Source organism: Oncorhynchus clarkii, chromosome 9 (genome assembly GCF_045791955.1).
Source record: "Oncorhynchus clarkii lewisi isolate Uvic-CL-2024 chromosome 9, UVic_Ocla_1.0, whole genome shotgun sequence".
In the NCBI taxonomy this organism is placed as follows: domain Eukaryota; kingdom Metazoa; phylum Chordata; class Actinopteri; order Salmoniformes; family Salmonidae; genus Oncorhynchus; species Oncorhynchus clarkii.
In genome coordinates, this window is record NC_092155.1 from 71,122,300 (window position 1) to 71,142,948 (window position 20,649).

Sequence of the window (20,649 nt, forward strand, 5' to 3'; positions counted from 1 at the left end):
ACTAATGAACAAATATCTGCAAAAGCTACATACATCTTGGTCCATCTTAGAATGAAAGATGGTACAAATTCAGGATATCTTCCACTATGTCAAAATTGTGCATGGTATATAAGTTTAGTATCACCTTTAAAACAATAAATTTTTGTTGAATTAAAAAAATAAAAAAAAATAAACAATACGGCAAATGATTCAACTACTGAAAACTGAAACAAACAAATGGATCAAACAGACCAAGTCTGTTGAAGGTGGTTGGTGGTGGCGTGGTAAAGGGGAATTCCCCTGTCTCTACCTATGCTTCAGGTGGTCTCCCACAGCTCTGCGTATGTCATGTTCTGTGGCCTTGCTGTTCCATTTCTTGACTGCCAGTGCAACACAGAAATAAACATATTTAGTCATGCTATGTATATAAAACACTCAAAGTAATGGATATGGAGCATCTATGGACTCAATTACACCCGACACTTAAAGGTGACTTAGTGTGAGAGGCCATTGTGCTCGCATTAGGTTCAGATCTGCCAGGATGGGCATTGTGTTCAGAATTTGACAGTCTGGATGCAATTAGGCCACCAAATATGTACAATCAATGTAAAGAGACGGGGTGAATGAGTGGGGAAAAGTACACGTTACACAAATTACTTAGAGAATAACAAAGAACAAATGTGGGTTCCTGAGAGGAAATCAACTGTCATACAGCCAAAAAGGGAGAGAAACTACATTAAAATCGGTAGACTATTTTTCACTAATGTAAATCAACATAGATGATGGAACATATTCCCTTTTGCTTACGTGATATAAATATTTACCATCTAAACCATGTGACCTCTCACCTCTCTGGCTGTAGAAATGTCTCACTGTGCTCCACCCTCACTGGGTCCTCAGAGGAGAGGAAGGCTGGGAAGGGATGAAAGGATCAATGGATCAATCATTCAACAAGTCAGTAAAATAAAGGGAGTGTTGATTAGCTTAAATATCCATCTCCCACCCATGGAGAGACCTATATTCTGTATCTTACCCTCCAGACAATCTCAGGGGTAACGAGGCGGCTTGCCTCATTCCTGGTCAGCTGACATGGCAGGGGGTGAGCGAATCATCACTGGTTCATACAAACACACAAGGACAATAAGCCTAGTTAATACAACACTACTACAGAGAGAATAGCAATGGCGTCTTCTTGTAGGCACTAATTCCACCATGGTTCGTTGGACGAAGCCTATGGGGAAATGAACAGCGTTTTGGTAGGGTTTTCGGAGGAGTGTAGAAAATAAGGTCTGTGGTAAACACAGGCTTAGGAGTTTTGTTCTATGAGATAATCATCTATAACATTCCATCTTAACTGCCTGTGGGAAGGTTAATTAAGTTGTGATGGCTTGAATTAAATATAAAACTTCTGTCTCACAGACAACCTTGTGTTCATAAGTGTAGTGTATAACAAGAGGTGTTCCAGCTCGGAGCCTGGGTTTGATTATGATAATGCTATCTCTTATGAATCCAGCTCTGAGTCTGTGTCATACCTATCCAGCTGAGTCTTGGTTTGCTCCTGATTTCTGGACCACTGAAGCAGACTGGGATGTTACTGCCTGAGAGGTTAGTCTGCCCTTTGACCTTTTGAGGAGGATCCATTGTCATCAAGCGGCTTTGTTCCTTCATCAGACAGTGGAGTCATAAGTGAGAGCAGCTCCTTGGTCTGCCATTCCTGAGGGAGAGAAACACAAGACTGATAACAAGGCAGCCACAGCCTACTGTAGAGGTACACCTCAATAGTCTAGTGGCTTCCTCTCTCCTTCCTTTCATTGTCATTGATCTAAACAGGAGAAAGCATTATGGTATTTGTTTTCACCCATTCAGTTTGTTATTTGACTAGGAAAGTCCCTGCAGTTGTTTTATGAAACGTGTCAGGCAGAGTGGAAAGTACCCAATGGTTGCAGGCGTAGATTTACATTGTTTACTGTTTTAGTAGTCTGACAAATTCATCATAATAATACTGCTAAACTGAGAATAGTTTTATTGTTGTTAGATTAATTTAATTGTAAATACATTTGTCCATTGATTGTAGAGATTGAAAACAGGAAGAGGGGGGAGTTTTATGAGGAAGGAAACCTTGGCCTACAGCTCAGAGTGAAACCATTATGTACTGTTGTATGACAGGGAATGTTAGGGAGGAGGACGGTTTAAAAGTCTATTGCTCTTTTATTTGTTCAGTTCGATGATTTGCATCTAGTCGTATGCTATAACTATGTGTTTTGTGGGGGATGTTAAGACTGTCAACTGTAAATTATATGTCTAAGGTAATTCAGTAAAAAGTTGTTTTGGGTGAATGTGTTTTCCTTAGAACTGTGGAGAGAAGTGTACTTACTTGCTAGTAGTAGAACCGGTTTCACAAGGGACATAAAGAAGTGATACTATCTAGGCTACATTCCTAGTGCAAACTCAGCAGAACGTTTTTGAATTCATGCATATTGTGCAGTTGAAAGTCATGCTGACAACCACCTTAATGATTAGTACTACTTGTATTCTAATGTTGTATCGTGCAGGCACCATGTGTGGGTTGAGTGTATCATGCAGGCACCACGTGTGGGTTCAGTGGCCTTTTAGTGTTGTCCTTGTCCTGTCCCCAGAGTTCTGTTTACCACAAGTTCACCTGTTTAACAGACACAATCACTGAGATGTCTTATGGTTAAAAGCAGGGCTTGAATTGAGTGGGTATGTAAGGATATAGGACTAACTATTGCTATAGAAATGGGCAAAAAGCAAATGCTACCCCTTGTTTGCTAAGCCTTAGTAAAAACAGTCCAGATTATACGTATATAGCGATACAGGCTTCAACAATGAATTCCGCAATTATTTCTGCATAGTCCACTAGACTATCGAATGTCTTGCTCACCCTCAACATGGGTTCTTGGTAGGCCTAACATGCTAACCAGACCAAACAGGTTGCCTGTTCAGAGTTTGTTTTGATATTTTAACCTGCGTGTCGTGATCGTGTTTGGTGTGGGGGGGGCAAAATACATGTATGCATGATAGCGCAGGCACGCAGCCGGTTTGGGTTCCGTGTTAGTCTCCGCAATTTAGAATATTAGTGGTAGGCTATGCCTATACAAAAATACCAAAAAGATAGAAGCGGTATCCATAGACCAAACAGTTGAACAGATTTTTATTCAGGTGAATCGCATTGAATCAGGCTATTCATTTCAGTGCAGCTGCGTACTTACCCATAACCTATAGCCTAAACGGAACCAAAAATACCCCTGTCTATTTTGATCACAGATCATGACAAAGCCTGCACATTTCAGCTATATTTCTCATTGATTTAGCCCACTATCGCCTACAGATTTGATACACATGAAGCCCTACAGGTTCTCTGAAACAATAGCCTGACTAGGATCCTTTGACCCCCCCCCCGCGCCATATGTGTTCCCAATTACGCTAAACGTTGTCCTATTAATAAGCTTTGAATGTTTCCCTATTAATTTGCATTGGTTAACCGGTGTCAGAGGAAGGTCCTAAAAATTGTCAAAGACTCCAGCCACCCCAGTCATTGACTATTCTCTCTGCTCCCGCATGGCAAGCGGTACCGGAGCTCCAAGTCTAGGTCCAAAAGGCTCACAAACAGCTTTTACTCCCAAGCCGTAAGACTCCTGAACAGCTAATCAAATGGCAGCCCGGACTATCTGCATTGTCAACCCAATATTATTAATCAACCAGGTTGTCACCGAAATAATTATAATATAATAGTAGCCTTTTCATTTTCTTTCATTGCTGCCAATATTGTTTTCTGTTTGTTTTCACTAAATACTTTGGGATACTAGTGCACAAAAAACACTGACAAATACAGTGTTTTACTCCAATTTGGCAACCCTCATAAAATCTTACTTAGCAACAGTAATATGCCAGAAACCAACTTCAAGAAACAATTGAATGTAGATCACATTTACCACAGTGTACAGAATCTGGACGTACCTTGTAATGATGAGTGCGGTCAGAGCTTGAATCTGTGGGAGAATAAACCAGTAATGAACAAGGACCGTGTGAAAGTGAAGCTATAGTTTCATAGCACTTTGATCATATCTTTAGTTGTCATCATTGTATTGAGAACGTGCAGTAATAGAGCATACACTTTTAGTCAAACGGCTGAAGTTCTTGACAACTCACCAGTTCCAAAACTAACACCTGCAAGATGCTGTACTTTCTTCTGTTTCATTGTACTACATTGCTTGGTGTTTCCTCTAAATCTGACGATGCCTAATAGAAGGAAACATATTACTCAATGAAACATTTCTAGTTCAGCCCAGAGGAAGTAGAGCAATAATATCATCTGCTCAGCTAACCTTAGCACAGTGACTGTTCAACATGTAGATTATATCAACCTACCTCTACAGCATTTACTGTCACTGGAGAAAAAGTCACTGTTGTTGGACTTCTTTTCTTCCTTAGAATTACAAATATCCTTATGATTGTTATTGTTACAAGAGCTATTAGGACTGATGCCACAACACCAATGATGATTCCAGGATATATTCTTGAGGATTGTGGTCCACATTCAGAATTGGACCAATGAGTTCCTGGTCTAAGTTCTTGAAGACCTAAGGATTTACACCTGTAACACATAATATAACAGTCTGAGACAGCAATTTGATCATTCAACTTTCTGTTCTGTTGTAGATTTGTACTGTAGTATATTGTATTATTTATCCTACACTTTTGATGTATGTAAACATATGTGAACTTACTGTGTGTGTGGCTGGCAGGATGTTAATGATCCATCTGAATAAGTATCACCAGTGCAGTCAGCACAAACAGTATCTGTAGATGCTGTTCCTGCAGAAATATATAATTGCATTTCATTTTTCCACTACTAATTATATTATATTTACAGTTAATGATTATTCACACTGAAGTTACCAACTTGACTAAATTGAATTATGACATCACAATTAGTATAATGAGTGAGACAGAAGACCAACCTGTGTGGTTGATGTATTGACCAGGTTTACAGCTGCTGTGTCTCTGGGCTGCTCTACAACCATCCTTAGTTGGGTCTAGACAGTAGAACCCCTCCAGTGTCCCACAGACAGTGTCTGATGAAGGTCTACATGACTGCTTTACCTTCAAACCCAAACCTAGAGAGGAAACATGTCACTTGGTATCTGAAGCCAAATGTAAAGCCTGTTGTATTTCATTAAAACAACAGCTGATATAGTAAAGTAGCTCAGTGTTTATGCCCAGAACACAGAATTCTCACCTGGATCACATGTGTTACAGTTGTTGCATGTTGTTTTACCACTGGGCTCATCAAGGAAGGTGGAGTCAATACAGGGCACGAAGGAGGTGAATGTAGATGTAGTACAATGACTATGTACACAATATCCTGTTGAAAAGAAAACCAGAAAATAATTGTGTTTTGGTATTATTATTATCATAATTATTATTGTTGTTATTATAATTAACCCTTCATAAAAATACACAAGGTCCTTACCAGGCCTACACATTCTGCAATATATATCACCTATTTTATAGATGGATCATATGTGGAACAGGGTTCAATGTTTAGAAGTATAAAATAATATAAAATGTATCTGAAAATAGAGAAGAAATAAAACATCAAATTCAGTCAATACATGTTAATGAAATGCATTTCTCTCCATGTTTTTTCTACAAGGTTTTCAGTCAAATTGAAACTAAGACTATATTGTAGGCTGATAATAACTCTAATTCATTTTTCACGAGGGAAAAATGTACATCGATCATTTGTTTTTTTAAACATGCCAAGCCACAAAATTTGCAAATCAGAAATGTTTCACTTACAGTGAAACATATCAAGCGTTCAAACTGTGCCATGGTTCCTCAGTTCTCACCAAGTCACTGGAAAGACCCACGTACCAGATTTGTGAGGTTCTTAGGAGTTTTGAAGTATTGAGATGAACAGACCTGTAGACTTAATGTATTTTAGTACATGCACTGTATAGTAAGAATAGCTCTATTATATTCTGCCTAAATATTGCATACACTGCCATGTTAATAAATATAATATAGTAATTCATGTACGTTGGCTGGCCTCCCCTGAGTTATCAGTCATCACCGTCAATGCGAATAAAAGTTTACTGAATCATAATAAAATATAATAACCTTTCAATTTGTAAATTATGATATCTTGCTGAATTCAATCACTGGAAGAACAAAACATTAACAAGCTAGTTATCAACTTTGAGAAGTTTGAAACAAAAATGGACAAATAGTTATTAGAGAAGGCTTCTCTCTTGTGGTGAAGTAGCCTTCTACATGGAGCAATGTCCGTTCTACCAAAGACAGCACAGTATGAAGACAGACTAAAACTGATTCATCAATAGAAATCCTCGATCACACTTGTAGGTGATGTCATGGCGACGTTGGCTTGCCAAACTCATGCGGAAACATGTCATCGGGTTTAACGGTCGTCTCGAGTCGAAATGCGCATGTGCAAACCGTAACTCAAAGGCACTTCGATATAAAGTTGTTTTTGACAAATGAAAACGTGTCAATTTGTCACTTTCTCCAAGGCAGGAGTAGTAACATGTTCAACTACTTAAGACATTGGCTCCAATCTAGGTTGTGCCTTTAGATTTCGAGAAGATGTACAACTAAGGACGAATTCTTCAATTCTCTAATTTATTTTTCAAACCCCGGCCTGGGGCCTCATTTATAAACCGTGCATATGTACAAAATAGACCCTAAAACATGCGTGTGTCAGTTTTCAAGCAGAAGTTGGCATTTATAAAAAACTGAACTTGACATGAAAATGTGCTCACCTTCCCGCAAACTTTAGACCATGCTTACGCACAGTTTCTAGTGGTTGAAGTTTAGCATTGGAAACAGACAAGTAGACTAGTATTTTGTGCAAATGGGGGATATGATGGAGAGGCTTATTCATAACAATAAACAGGTTAATAACAAGATGCAATCATTTGCCGTTAGTGAGAGAGAGAATCTATTTTCTATAAATCTATTAGGTTGATTTTAGTGTTTGCTTTTCAGGTATTGTGTAGATGATGTGTGTCACGTTCTGACCTTTATTTCCTTTGTTTTGTCTTTATTTAGTATGGTCAGGGCGTGAGTTGGGGTGGGCAGTCTATGTTTGGTTTCTGTTTCGCCCTGGTATGGTTCTCAATCAGAGGCAGGTGTCGTTAGTTGTCTCTGATTGAGAATCATACTTAGGTAGCCTGGGTTTCACTGTTGGTTTGTGGGTGTTTGTTTCCGTGTGAGTGTTTGTCGCCACACGGTACTGGTTCGGTTTGGTATATTTCACGTCATCGTTTGTTTTTGTCCGAGTGTTCATTTTGTCTTTATTAAAATATCGTCATGAACACTTACCACGCTGCATCTTGGTCCGATCCTTACTCCTCTTCAGACGAAGAGGAGATCTGCCGTTACAATGTGTGTATACAGTGTAATTGTTGTGTATTGATGTTCAAGCAGGGCTCATCTGCGAAAGAGACCATGGTCACAGCATGACTCCCTGCTTAAAGAAAAACGTTAAGTGTTTTTATTCATTTTCATGATCATTGCATAATAAATTCCTCACCTTTTCAGTGATCTTTTTATACTTACGAGGTACCATAGTCCTACAACAAGGAAGCCATTCATCCAATCTCTCATTTAATTTGACCCACTTCACAGTAGTAAACAGACGAGCTTTTTCAAGTATTTTGCTGTATGCCATCGATCCGGTGGGACAGAAGGTTACTTCTGTAGCTTACGCCTGAATACAGTAATGTAATACAATATTGCATTTATACACAATCCATATTTTCATAATTATTGCAGAATAAAGAGCATATCTAATATGTCCAATTAAACGAGAGATGCGCATGGTCATTTGTTGTAGGCTATGGCTACTTTGGGAGTATGAACCCATCATGGCTGGAAAAGATGATGAATTGATGCTGCAGTGATTATGGAAATTAAATAAATAATATCCTTGAAATTGGATGCTTATTGATAATTATTTTAAAATGCAAAGAAACTAAATAGATTCTCGCCTTTCACTAAAAGCAAATTATTAACCTGTTTATTGTGAATAAACCTGTCTAGACATCACACAATAATACATCAAGATGAAAATGTCATTCTTAAAGTTAGGCTACATTCACAGAACATATAAAGTAGACTATTTCTATGTAAACACGTCATTCATCTAACCCCAGCCTTGATCCCAGTAGTGTAGGGTCCTGGACTAATTTTACTTCATTTAGGATCAGCGTCTTTAGGACTAATTAGTTGTTTCCATTGTTCCTAGATCAAGCACAGCTAAAGTCCTTTAAAATATACTGTGAATGTGACTTCTCAGTAAAATGGTTTTATTTTCATTTCTCTTACACGTGATGTATGAGGAACTCATGATAATGCTGGATGAGGAGAAGGACACCCTGATGCATGCCTTTCCTGTTACGTCATCAGTTAACTTCAAATCAAATTTTATTGGTCACATACACATATTTAGCAGATGTTATTGCGAGTGTAGTGAAATGCTTGTGCTTCTAGTTCCGGTAGTGGCTCGGGGAATTATATTTTTTGCCTTCCTGTGACATCTTGTGTTGTAGGTATCCTAGAGGGCAGGAAGGTTGCCACCATATGTTGTGCAGACTGCACCACCCTCTGGAGAGCCCTGCGGTTGTGGGCGGTGCAGTTGCCGTACCAGGCGGTGATACAGCCCGACAGGATGCTCTAAATTGTGCACCTGTAAAAGTTAGTGAGGGTTTTCGGTGACAAGACACATTTTTTTCAGCCTCCTGAGGTTAAATAAAAAAACCTATTACGTATTCCTGTGCCTGTCTCCAATCATTAGACAACGTGACACTAGGACAAGTGCATTGATTATGTCAAGCAATGCTTCAATGAGAAACCTCATAGATTGATAAGTAATGTAAAAGAAAGGGTTTAGATAATGTATTTTTTAATTTAATCTTTATTTAACTAGAAAAGCCCCCCCCCCCCCCCCAAAAAAAGTGTCTCCAGCAACACAGGGTTTACATCCATTCATGGGATAGGTTGTACTGCCCTCTAGTGTCAGTGGCATTAACATACTTTTTTTTAAAAACTTTATTTGACTAGGCAAGTCAGTTAAATAACAAATTCTTATTTTCAATGACAGCCCCTGTTCAGGGGCAGAACGACAGATTTGTACCTTGTCAGCTCGGGGATTTGAACTTGCAACCTTCCAGTTATTAGTCCAACGCTCTAACCGCTAGGCTACCCTAAGTCTAAGGGCAGTCCAATATCAATACAAAGTATTTGTCACTGATTATGATCCTCCAGGTTGTAGTCCAGCTGCAGGAGGAAGTATCCCAGAGGAAACAGGAAGTAGCTGATGTCAAAGGTTAGACTAGGCAGCTCAGCTTTTGCTCATGAATGTCTAAGAAAGTGCATTAATTATGTAAATTGAGGAATGCTTCAATAAGGAACGTAAACATTGGCGAGTAGAAAATCATTGTGATCATTATCAAAAAGTGACCATCAAAATCAAATATGATTTGCTCATTAGACCTTATAGATGTATGGAGGTGCTGAATCCCTGCTTCTCCAGGAAGAGTAACTTGCATGAGTAATCTCTCGTAAACAGACTACTTAAACATAAATGGTAGGGTCGGTCTGTCATGATACAACAGGATGTGTGAGACAGCAGCCTTAGTTCCGGTGCTTTGGACAAATCACGATTTGTTTGGACCCCAGGAGGAGTCAGCAGCTAATGTGGATCCCTACTAAATACATTTCACAGGTGTTAATATCATTCTGATTTCGGAAGGGGAGGGGACATTCGGCTCATAGACTTGACCCGTAACTTGAAAAGAGGGAGGGTGGAGCTCTTCGTTCCGATTCTCTTAACAGCATGTACCTAGAACTTAATCCAGCATCTGACCAATGACGCAAGATGAGTTCTGGGTTAACCTTGATTACTGCATGAGGAACAGCTAATGGGGATCATAATAAACTAAAATTCAATGTAACGGCTGTTGGAAGGAGAGGACCAAGGTGCAGCGTGGTATGTGTCCATATTTATTAAATGAACACGGAAAAAACAAAAATAACAAAGAGCACGACCGAAACAGTTCTGGCTGGTGCAGACACACAACAGAAAACCCGAAAACAATCACCCACGAAACACAATAGAAAACAGGCTACCTAAATATGGTTCTCAATCAGGGACAACGATTGACAGCTGCCTCTGATTGAGAACCATACCAGGCCAAACACAGAAATAGCAAATCATAGAAAAACTAACATAGACAACCCACCCAATTTACGCCCTGACCATACTAAAACAAAGACATAATAAAATAACTAAGGTCAGAACGTGACATTCAATGAGAACCTGAAAGTGGTTGAGTCAAGCGAAGCGAGTCATAATAACCTCCCAACTTGTTCTATATTCTGACAGATTCCAAAAAATTATTATAATAATAAATGGGATTTGAAGCGCCATTTAAATTAAAAATAGGCAGAGTAAAAACAAAGAGGAACAAAACAATCGAATTAAAACAGAAACAAAGCTAAATCTCCAGTCGAGTCATAATGTCCTCCAGAACAACATGAAGATGTGTCACAATAAATGACGTTGTCAGCTGACTTTATCCATATCACCCTGTCATCATGTGCTAGAATATATCATCTGTTTTGATGAGTCAGAGCATACATCTGGTCACCGGCTAGGTTGTACTCTTGTCATTCCTAGTCATCTTCTTCATGCTTCAAATTCATCTTCAAATGCAATGATGTAGTTAGCCAGGTGAATCATAACACCTTACATTAAGGCATACTTTAAGAATAATCTATTCATAGATTATGAATCAGTAGTAAACATGGTTACCAATGAATCTCATTCCAGTTTAGTTCAGGTCTTGGTTTAGTTTCTAACGTGTGGTTAACTGAAAGTACTGACAAACTGCACTGAATGTTAAATTTAGAACTCTTAATGAATGGTTGAACTTCATAGAAGATATTGGCACCTTTAGAAGGCTGCGTGGATAAACCTGGTTCTGTGTCTTCCAGCATGAGAGGCTGAGATTGAAGATCATCCAGGCCGTCTTCTCTTCTCCTGGAGCCAAACCCCCCCCAGACTGAAGTCAGTGATCAGTCTCTTCACCCCACCATGCAGGTACCTCAAGGGATCATTTGATAAATCTTCATCCAGGTCAATGTTTTGTACCCCACGGATAACAGATTCTCAAACAAGTTAATTAAACACATAAATAAACTGGATACTACCCATGTCACGAGCCCCCCACCAAAAAAATAAGTAAAATAAGTAAAACACCAAATTATCCAGTAATGCTAAAGTTCACCTATAAGCTATACCCATGACAATTTGGAAGCTTTAAAACATTGCATAAAATACTGAATGTTTGTTAGTTTTAGAAAACATTGATGACAGTTCAAAGTTCTACCAGAAACTGCAGCAGAAAGGAGAGAAAATCCTTCCTGTTACTCTGATGTACAGGGAGCTAAAGCTGAGTGTGATAAGGTGCGTCTCGGTGAGAGATGTAGGAGTCAGGCGCAGGAGAGCGGGGATTTCTGAGAAGCGTGTTTAATATATATATATATAGTCCACCAATACAAAAATGGCACAGACGAAAACCCCAAACTACGCTCTCGAAGGATCAGAAACTCGTGCCAACACAAGAAGGAACAACCACAGTTCCGACACTTAACTACGCGTGCCTAAATAGTGAAAACAACAAAGATAATCGAGCACAAATACACACACACTTAATCCCGCACGAACTAAGGCAGGCAACAGGTGCCCTATATACACACAGAAATAAACGCAAATGAAACCAGGTGTGAAAAGGAACACAGACAAAACAACCAGAAAAGGAAAAAGGGATCGGTGGCGGCTAGTAAACCGGCGACACCGAGCGCAAACAGCTCCATTGACTCACCAACTGCCTCTGGCTCTCTCCTCGGCTCGACCGACAGCCCCTTATGCCCCCGCACCAAACAAATATATTGGGGGGTTCTGTGGCCGCGGTCCCTGGCATCGTCGCTGTCCTTCCAGATTCCTTGGCGACTCCTTCCAAGGAAGGGTCTCGCATCCTCCCAGGAACTCCTCCCATGTCCAACTCACTTTTGCCTCCATAGCACGCTGCTTGGTCCTTGTGGTGGGATATTCTGTCACGTTCGTCGAAAGGAGTGGACCAAGGCGCAGCGTGAATAGAGTTCCACATACTTTATTACAAAGTGAAACTTAACAAAAAAACAACAAAGAATCAACTAACGTCCAGTAGAGAGCGCACTAAGGCACTAACTGAAAACAAAACAATATCTTATAAACGCAGGTGGGAAAAGGACTATTTTTAAGTATGATCCCCAATTAGAGGCAACAATAATCAGCTGCCTCCAATTGGGAACCATACTCATACCAACATAGAAATATAGTACTAGAACACCCTCTAGTCACGCTCCCCAAAGGGCTCTCTATGGTCAGGGGGTGACAGTATCACAATTCCAGTGGGTCAGAAGTTTACATACTCTAAGTTGACTGTGCCTTTAAACAGCTTAGAAAATTCCAGAAAAGGATGTAATGGCTTTAGAAGCTTCTGATAGGCTAATTGACATCATTTGAGTCAGTTGGAGGTGTACCTGTGGATGTATTTCAAGGCCTACCTTCAAACTCAGTGCCTCTATGCTTGACAAAATGGGAAAATCAAAAGAAATCAGCCAAGACCTCAGAATATAAATGTAGACCTCCACAAGTCTGGTTCATCCTTGGGAGCAATTTACAAACACTTGAAGGTACCACGTTCATCTGAACAAACAATAGTATGCAAGTATAAACACCATGAGACCACGCAGGCGTCATACCGCTCAGGAAGGAGACGCATCTTCATAAGGTCTCCTAGAGATTAACGTACTTTGGTGTGAAATGTGCAAATCAATCCCAGAACAACAGCAAAGGACCTTATGAAGATGCTGGAGGAAACAGATACAGAAGTATCTATATCCACAGTAAAACGAGTCCTATATCGACATAACCTGAAAGGCCGCTCAGCAAAGAAGAAGCCACAGCTCCAAAACCGCCATAAAAAAGCCAGACTACGGTTTGTAACTGCACATGGGGACGAAGATCATATTTTTTTGGAGAAATGTCCTCTGGTCTGATGAAACAAAATAGAACTGTTTGGCCATAAGGACCATCGTTATGTTTGGAGGGAAAGGGGAGGCTTACAAGCCGAAGAACATCATCCCAACCGTGAAGCACGAGGGTGGCAGCATCATGTTGTGGGGGTGCTTTGCTGCAGGAGGGACTGGTGCACTTCACAAAATAGATGGCTTCATGAGGAGGAAAAATGATGTGGATATATTGAAGCAACATCTCAAGACAGGAAATGGGTCTTCCAAATGGACAATGATCCCAAGAATACTTCCAAACTTGTGGCAAAATGGCTTAAGGACAACAAAGTCAAGGTATTGGAGTGGCCATCACAAAGCCCTGACCTCAATCCCATAGAAAATGTGTGGGCAGAACTGAAAATGCATGTGCGAGCAAGGAGGCCTACAAACCTGACTCAGTTACACCAGCTCTGTCAGGAGGAATGGGCCTCCTGACAATACATCAGCCACACAGGTTGGTCTCCTCTCAACATTCACTCATTTATTAATTTTAACATTATGATGTCATGAGGTTTTTGATTTACATTTATTCTGTTGGGTTGTTTTAAGTTGTGGAGGTTATTAAGTTTTATTAGTCGTATGTAGAGGATAAGGTAAACACCATCCATTTAAATGCTTATTTGCAGGTTCCTTCTCGACAATGCAACAACAATAAGAATAAATAAATAACATCTAAGAATATAAACATAAAGTAAATGGCTCATTAGAATATAATAAAACATTTTAGAATTAACCCAATTTCCTTCTGAAAAAAAGCATTTTAATTTCATACAATGTGCACTAATGACAATACATGACTGCCCTCTAGAGGTGACCTCAAGTGCAATCAGTGTGAAATACCAAGGCAGGTAGCATGTGAAAGACAACTGTTTAGAATGGCCTGGAGGAGAGGAGGGGAAAACAAAACAGGTGTCAACATACAGTACCAGTAAAAGGTTTGGACACACTTATTCATTCCAGGGTTTTTCTGAATCTTTTACTATTTTCTACATTGCAGAATAATAGTGAAGATATCAAAACTATGAAATAACACATATGGAATCATGTAGTAACCAAAAAAGTGTTTAACAAATCTAAGTCAATTTTATATTTGAGATTCTTCAAAGGAGCCACCCTTTTCCTTGATGACAGCTTTGCACAGCATTCCATGGCCTTTTCTTTGCAACTCTGCCTAGAAGCAACTTGTAACACAATATAAGTGTTAGTCCAGTTAGTTGTCGGAGATTGCTCCAGTGAAAAACCTAAACCATAATCGCTGTGGGTGAATCTTCCTTCCTTTATATCCATATGTTTTTACTAGATGATGCTCATACACTGAGTATAACAAACATTAGTAACACATTCTAAATATTGAGTTGCACCCCCTTTTGCCCTCAGAACAGCCTTAATTTGTCGGGGCATGGACTCTACAAGGTGTCGAAAGCGTTCCACAGGGATGCTGGCCAATCTTGACTCCAAGGCTTCCCAAAATTGTGTCAAGTTTGCTGGGTGTCCTTTGGGTGATGGACCATTCTTGATACACACAGGACAATAACTGTTGAGCGTGGAAAAAACCCAGCAGTGTTGCAGTTCTTGACACAAACCGGTGGACCTGGCACCTACTACCACATCCTGGTCAAAGGCACTTACATCTTTTGTCTTGCCCATTCACCTGCTGAATGGCACACATACACAATCCATTTCTAATATGTCTCAAGGCTTAAAAACCTTTCTTTAACATGTCTACCATCCCTTCATCTACACTGATTCACATGTCCACAAACTTCAAAGTGTTTCCTTTCAAATGGTACCAAGAAAATGCATATCCTTGCTTCAGGGCCTGAGCTTCAGGCAGTTAGATTTGGGTCTGTCATTTTAGGCGAAAATTGAAAAAAAGAGTCTGATCCTTAAGAGGAAGTGTAGCTTATAAACAAAGTTATCATATCACAAGTTCCATTCTCCTCTTCCAGCATTATCACGAGTTCCTCACACATTCACGTAAACAAGAGAACTGAATTTAAAGGCAGTTCTTAGAAAAGTCACATTCACAGTGTATTTGAAAGGACTTTAGGTGTGCTTGATCTAGGCACAATGGAAAGATCTGAAGTGTCCCAAAGGTGCTAACTCTGCCTGCTGGTTAAGCTAAATCATGAGCACCTGAAGTACGTCGTGGAAATTCTAAACATTAAAGGGAAAAGCAAGAGAGGTTGCAGGTTCTCTCAAACAGAAAAGTCCTTTATTAATAAGATTAGCAAAAATGTAGCTGGTTAGCATAGACCCAAAATGGTACACAGCGAAGAGCCCCCAAACACATTTTAAATGGTATTTTATAGCTTTCCTTAGCGTCTATCTTTGCCAGCTGGCAAAGAGCTATATGTCCATATATGGTTACACATTTTGCAGTGTTGCTAAGCATCTCATACTTCATCACATACCATGAGAAAACAGGAACCGTATCCCGTACAGACTCCCTTGAACAGGGTCAGACAAGTCTAATGAAACCAGTCGTTTCCTGCTTTCTCAGGGTATAGCGCAAAGCTAAGATTAACAGAGTAAGATGTATGCTTGTATAAATCCTTAAGCCTGCAATATTTCCCCCAGAAATATTGAAATCATTTGAAATACATATTTGACCCAGGTTTGATTGACAGTTATAGATATAACCTAATCTACACACTCAAAGCATGTTCATAACTTCCTGGACATGGCCTGTAGCTAAACCAACCTGTCCTTTACTATCTTCCTGGACATGGCCTGTAGCTAAACCAACCTGTCCTTTACTACCTTCCTGGACAGGGCCTGTAGCTAAACCAACCTGCTCTTTACTATCTTCCTGGACATGGCCTGTAGCTAAACCAACCTGTTCTTTACTATCTTCCTGGACATGGCCTGTAGCTAAACCAACCTGTCCTTTACTATCTTCCTAGACATGGCCTGTAGCTGAACCAACCTGTCCTTTACTACCTTCCTGGACATGGCCTGTAGCTGGTCAAACTGGTTCTTCAGCCGCTGTCTCAACTCATCCTGCTGGCCTTTAGCAGTGATCAGCTCTCCTTCCTTTATGGACAGAGTTCTACACAAGGAACTCACTGTACCTGCAGAGTACAAATACAGTATTGATTGGGATTACATACAACACAAGTTTCACCTTTAATGGACAGGATTGCTCACACCTTGTCAAACCTTTCAGATCTCAGGGGGTGAGGGCTAAGGGTTGATTTAGGTTTGGGGGCTCATCCTCCCCCAGTTTAGGCTCTAAAGCTGTGTTTGATACTGTATCTCCATGTGAACACACGAGAAGAGATCCTAGCCTATAACTCCCTCGTCAGCTGTTTGTTGGTTCTCTCCACTTCCCTCATCTGTTCAGTAAGTGATAAACTGTTGTCTCACTGTAAACTGTTGTCTCACTGTCCACTTAATTCTCTGTATAACTGAAGAGCTGTGTTTGTGGTCATGTTCCAAGACTCAGACATGGCCACCATGCAAGATTAGTTTTAGGTCAAATTTCAGAAGATAACATTACATGCAGCCTGTATATCAATTTCAAATGTTAACAAATTATGAATTCCTTTCTCTGACCAAGTTAACTAAGGGTTAACCTCATGCTGTATGGCTTGGTGTTCGGTCTCTGAGTGAGTTGCTTCTCTGTCCAACAGGGCTGGGAACCCTCCATGTTCAGGACCCCTCCCAGAGCTGGCATCTCAGCCTGTGGATCTTCTCTTCTATCCTGGCTGTATGCTGGCTCTTCTCCTGCACCTTCTTCTACACCTCCCTCTGATTCCTGACCTCCTCTGATAGACACACTATCAACTCCACAGTTAACACAAAGAAACACAGAAAAGTATGTGAGAGGAAGGTTACTTCAGCGCCACATTTTCACTATTTTTTATATACATTTTTCTTTCATTCGTTTTATTTTGACAGGTTTTTATATTTAATTCTAGATGTGTGTCGCATTGTATAATGATAGAAGACAGGCACAGGATTTTATTTTATTTCTCTACCCAAAATAGCGTACGTCATGGACATGACGAGGATGAAGCCCAAAACAAACAAAGGTGTGTGTGTATATATATATATATTGCTCAAAAAAATAAAGGGAACACTTAAACAACACAATGTAACTCCAAGTCAATCACACTTCTGTGAAATCAAACTGTCCACTTAGGAAGCAGCACTGATTGACAATACATTTCACATGCTGTTGTGCAAATGGAATAGACAACAGGTGGAAATTATAGGCATTTAGCAAGACACCCCCAATAAAGGAGTGGTTCTGCAGGTGGGGACCACAGACCACTTCTCAGTTCCTATGCTTCCTGGCTGATGTTTTGGTCACTTTTGAATGCTGGCGGTGCTTTCACTCTAGTGGTAGCATGAGACGGAGTTTACAACCCACACAAGTGGCTCAGGTAGTGCAGCTCATCCAGGATGGCACATCAATGCGAGCTGTGGCAAGAAGGTTTGCTGTGTCTGTCAGCGTAGTGTCCAAAGCATGGAGGCGCTACCAGGAGACAGGCCAGTACATCAGGAGACGTGGAGGAGGCCGTAGGAGGGCAACAACCCAGCAGCAGGACCGCTACCTCCGCCTTTGTGCAAGGAGGAGCACTGCCAGAGCCCTGCAAAATGACCTCCAGCAGGCCACAAATGTGCATGTGTCTGCTCAAACGGTCAGAAACAGACTCCATGAGGGTGGTATGAGGGCCCGATGTCCACAGGTGGGGGTTGTGCTTGCAGCCCAACATCGTGCAGGACGTTTGGCATTTGCCAGAGAACACCAAGATTGGCAAATTCGCCACTGGCGACCTGTGCTCTTCACAGATGAAAGCAGGTTCACACTGAGCACGTGACAAATGTGACAGAGTCTGGAGATGCTGTGGAGAACGTTCTGCTGCCTGCAACATCCTCCAGCATGACCGGTTTGGCGGTGGGTCAGTCATGGTGTGGGGTGGCATTTCTTTGGGGGGGGGGGCGCACAGCCCTCCATGTGCTCGCCAGAGGTAGCCTGACTGCCATTAGGTACCGAGATGACATCCTCAGACCCCTTGTGAGACCATATGCTGGTGCGGTTGGCCCTGGGTTCCTTCTAATGCAAGACAATGCTAGACCTCATGTGGCTGGAGTGTGTCAGCAGTTCCTGCAAGAGGAAGGCATTGATGCTATGGACTGGCCCGCCCGTTCCCCAGATCTGAATCCAATTGAGCACATCTGGGACATCATGTCTCGCTCCATCCACCAACGCCACGTTGCACCACAGACTGTCCAGGAGTTGGCGGATGCTTTAGTCCAGGTCTGGGAGGAGATCCCTCAGGAGACCATCCGCCACCTCATCAGGAGCATGTCCAGGCGTTGTAGGGAGGTCATACAGGCACGTGGAGGCCACACACACTACTGAGACTCATTTTGACTTGTTTTAAGGACATTACATCAAAGTTGGATCAGCCTGTAGTGTGGTTTTCCACTTTAATTTTGAGTGTGACTCCAAATCCAGACCTCCATGGGTTGATAAATTTGATTTCCATTGATAATTTTTGTGTGATTTTGTTGTCAGCACATTCAACTATGTAAAGAATATTTCATTCATTCAGATCTAGGATGTGTTATTTTAGTGTTCCCTTTATTTTTTTGAGCAGTGTATATAAAACACAGGGCTGTAACCCAAACAAAGAGTGAGGTGCAAACCTCTAATAAATACACGGGACGAGACCCGTAATAACAAGTGCACACTAACACGGTGACACGCATGCCAATACAACAGAGCACAGGTACTCACAAGACCAATGGACATGGAACAATAATCATCAAAGACAGTGGAGGACAGAGGGCACATATATACACATACTAATCAGGGGGAATGGGAACCAGGTGTGCGTAATGAGACAAGACAGTCCGGGGTTGGTGGTAATGATCCAGTTCCGTGGCACCTAGTAATTCTAGATCTCTGTTGGTTCTGGTATCAGTTTTAGTTTGAACAGTCTAATTCTAGATCTCTGTTGGTTCTGGTATCAGTTTTAGTTTGAACAGTCTAATTCTAGATCTATGTTGGTTCTGGTATCAGTTTTAATTTGAACAGTCTAATTCTAGATCTCTGTTGGTTCTGGTATCAGTTTTAGTTTGAACAGTCTAATTCTAGATCTATGTTGGTTCTGGTATCAGTTTTAATTTGAACAGTCTAATTCTAGATCTCTGTTGGTTCTGGTATCAGTTTTAGTTTGAACAGTCTGATTCTGGATCTCTGTTGGTTCTGGTATCAGTTTTAGTTTGAACAGTCTGATTCTAGATCTCTGTTGGTTCTGGTATCAGTTTTAGTTTGAACAGTCTAATTCTAGATCTCTGTTGGTTCTGGTATCAGTTTTAGTTTGAACAGTCTAATTCTGGATCTCTGTTGGTTCTGGTATCAGTTTTAGTTTGAACAGTCTGATTCTGGATCTCTGTTGGTTCTGGTATCAGTTTTAGTTTGAACAGTCTAATTCTAGATCTCTGTTGGTTCTGGTATCAGTTTTAGTTTGAACATTCTAATTCTAGACCTCTGTTGGTTCTGGTATCAGTTTTAGTTTGAACAGTCTAATTCTAGATCTCTGTTGGTTCTGGTATCAGTATTAGTTTGAACATTCTAATTCTGGATCTCTGTTGGTTCTGGTATCAGTTTTAGTTTGAACAGTCTAATTCTGGATCTCTGTTGGTTCTGGTATCAGTTTTAGTTTGAACAGTCTAATTCTGGATCTCTGTTGGTTCTGGTATCAGTTTTAGTTTGAACAGTCTAATTCTGGATCTCTGTTGGTTCTGGTATCAGTTTTAGTTTGAACATTCTAATTCTAGATCTCTGTTGGTTCTGGTATCAGTTTTAGTTTGAACAGTCTAATTCTAGATCTCGGTTGGTTCTGGTATCAGTTTTAGTCTGAACAGTCTTGTAAACTGAAAGCTCAAGGTTTGTCACTGCTATACTGTAGTTAGTGTCAGGGATAGAGGGATAGATGGCACTGTTAAAGTTGTAGCACTGCTTTTGTAGTCAGTATATGTCTGTATACCCATTAAACCTGGACAAAGGTCACAAGTTGTTGTTCAGTACATGAGCTACAATACACTCACAGATCTCTGAAATATACAGTACAGAGAAGTTCCTACTTCCCATTCTCATTATGAGAAATGGTCAGCTCTGTCAGCTCTTCCTGAAGAACAGAGATCTCTTGGTTTTCTTCACCTCATCAGCTCCTTTAAAAAGAGGGGTTATAATACTACAACTACAGTCAATACTGACCTCCAATATGATGCTGGGTACCTGGTTTTCCTGGGAGTGTGGAGGTGTCCAGCAAGTCCTTCCCAGGAGCAGACTTACATAACATTATGTAACAGTATAGCTTCCGTCCCTCTCCTCGCCTCTAACCAGGGACCCTCTGCACACATCAACAACAGCCACCCACGAAGCATCGTTACCATCACGCCACAAAACCTGTGGCGCGATGGTAAGGGGAACAACTACTTCAAGTCCTCAGAGCAAGTGACGTCACCGATTGAAACGCTATTAGCGTG

General features: G+C 40.8%; 1 long non-coding RNA gene and 1 pseudogene across 1 annotated transcript; both read right to left on the bottom strand.

The window, feature by feature from the left end:
• Positions 1-188: 188 nt before the first annotated feature.
• LOC139416914 (uncharacterized) lies at positions 189-1,807 on the bottom strand. The gene is made up of 4 exons (XR_011635140.1): positions 1,512-1,807; positions 1,013-1,093; positions 828-891; positions 189-359 (listed from the first exon to the last, which is right to left on the bottom strand). It is a non-coding gene; the product is annotated as an uncharacterized lncRNA (long non-coding RNA).
• A 1,860-nt stretch (positions 1,808-3,667) lies between these two features.
• LOC139417613 (tumor necrosis factor receptor superfamily member 5-like) lies at positions 3,668-17,864 on the bottom strand (annotated as a pseudogene).
• Between the last annotated feature and the right edge of the window lie 2,785 nt (positions 17,865-20,649).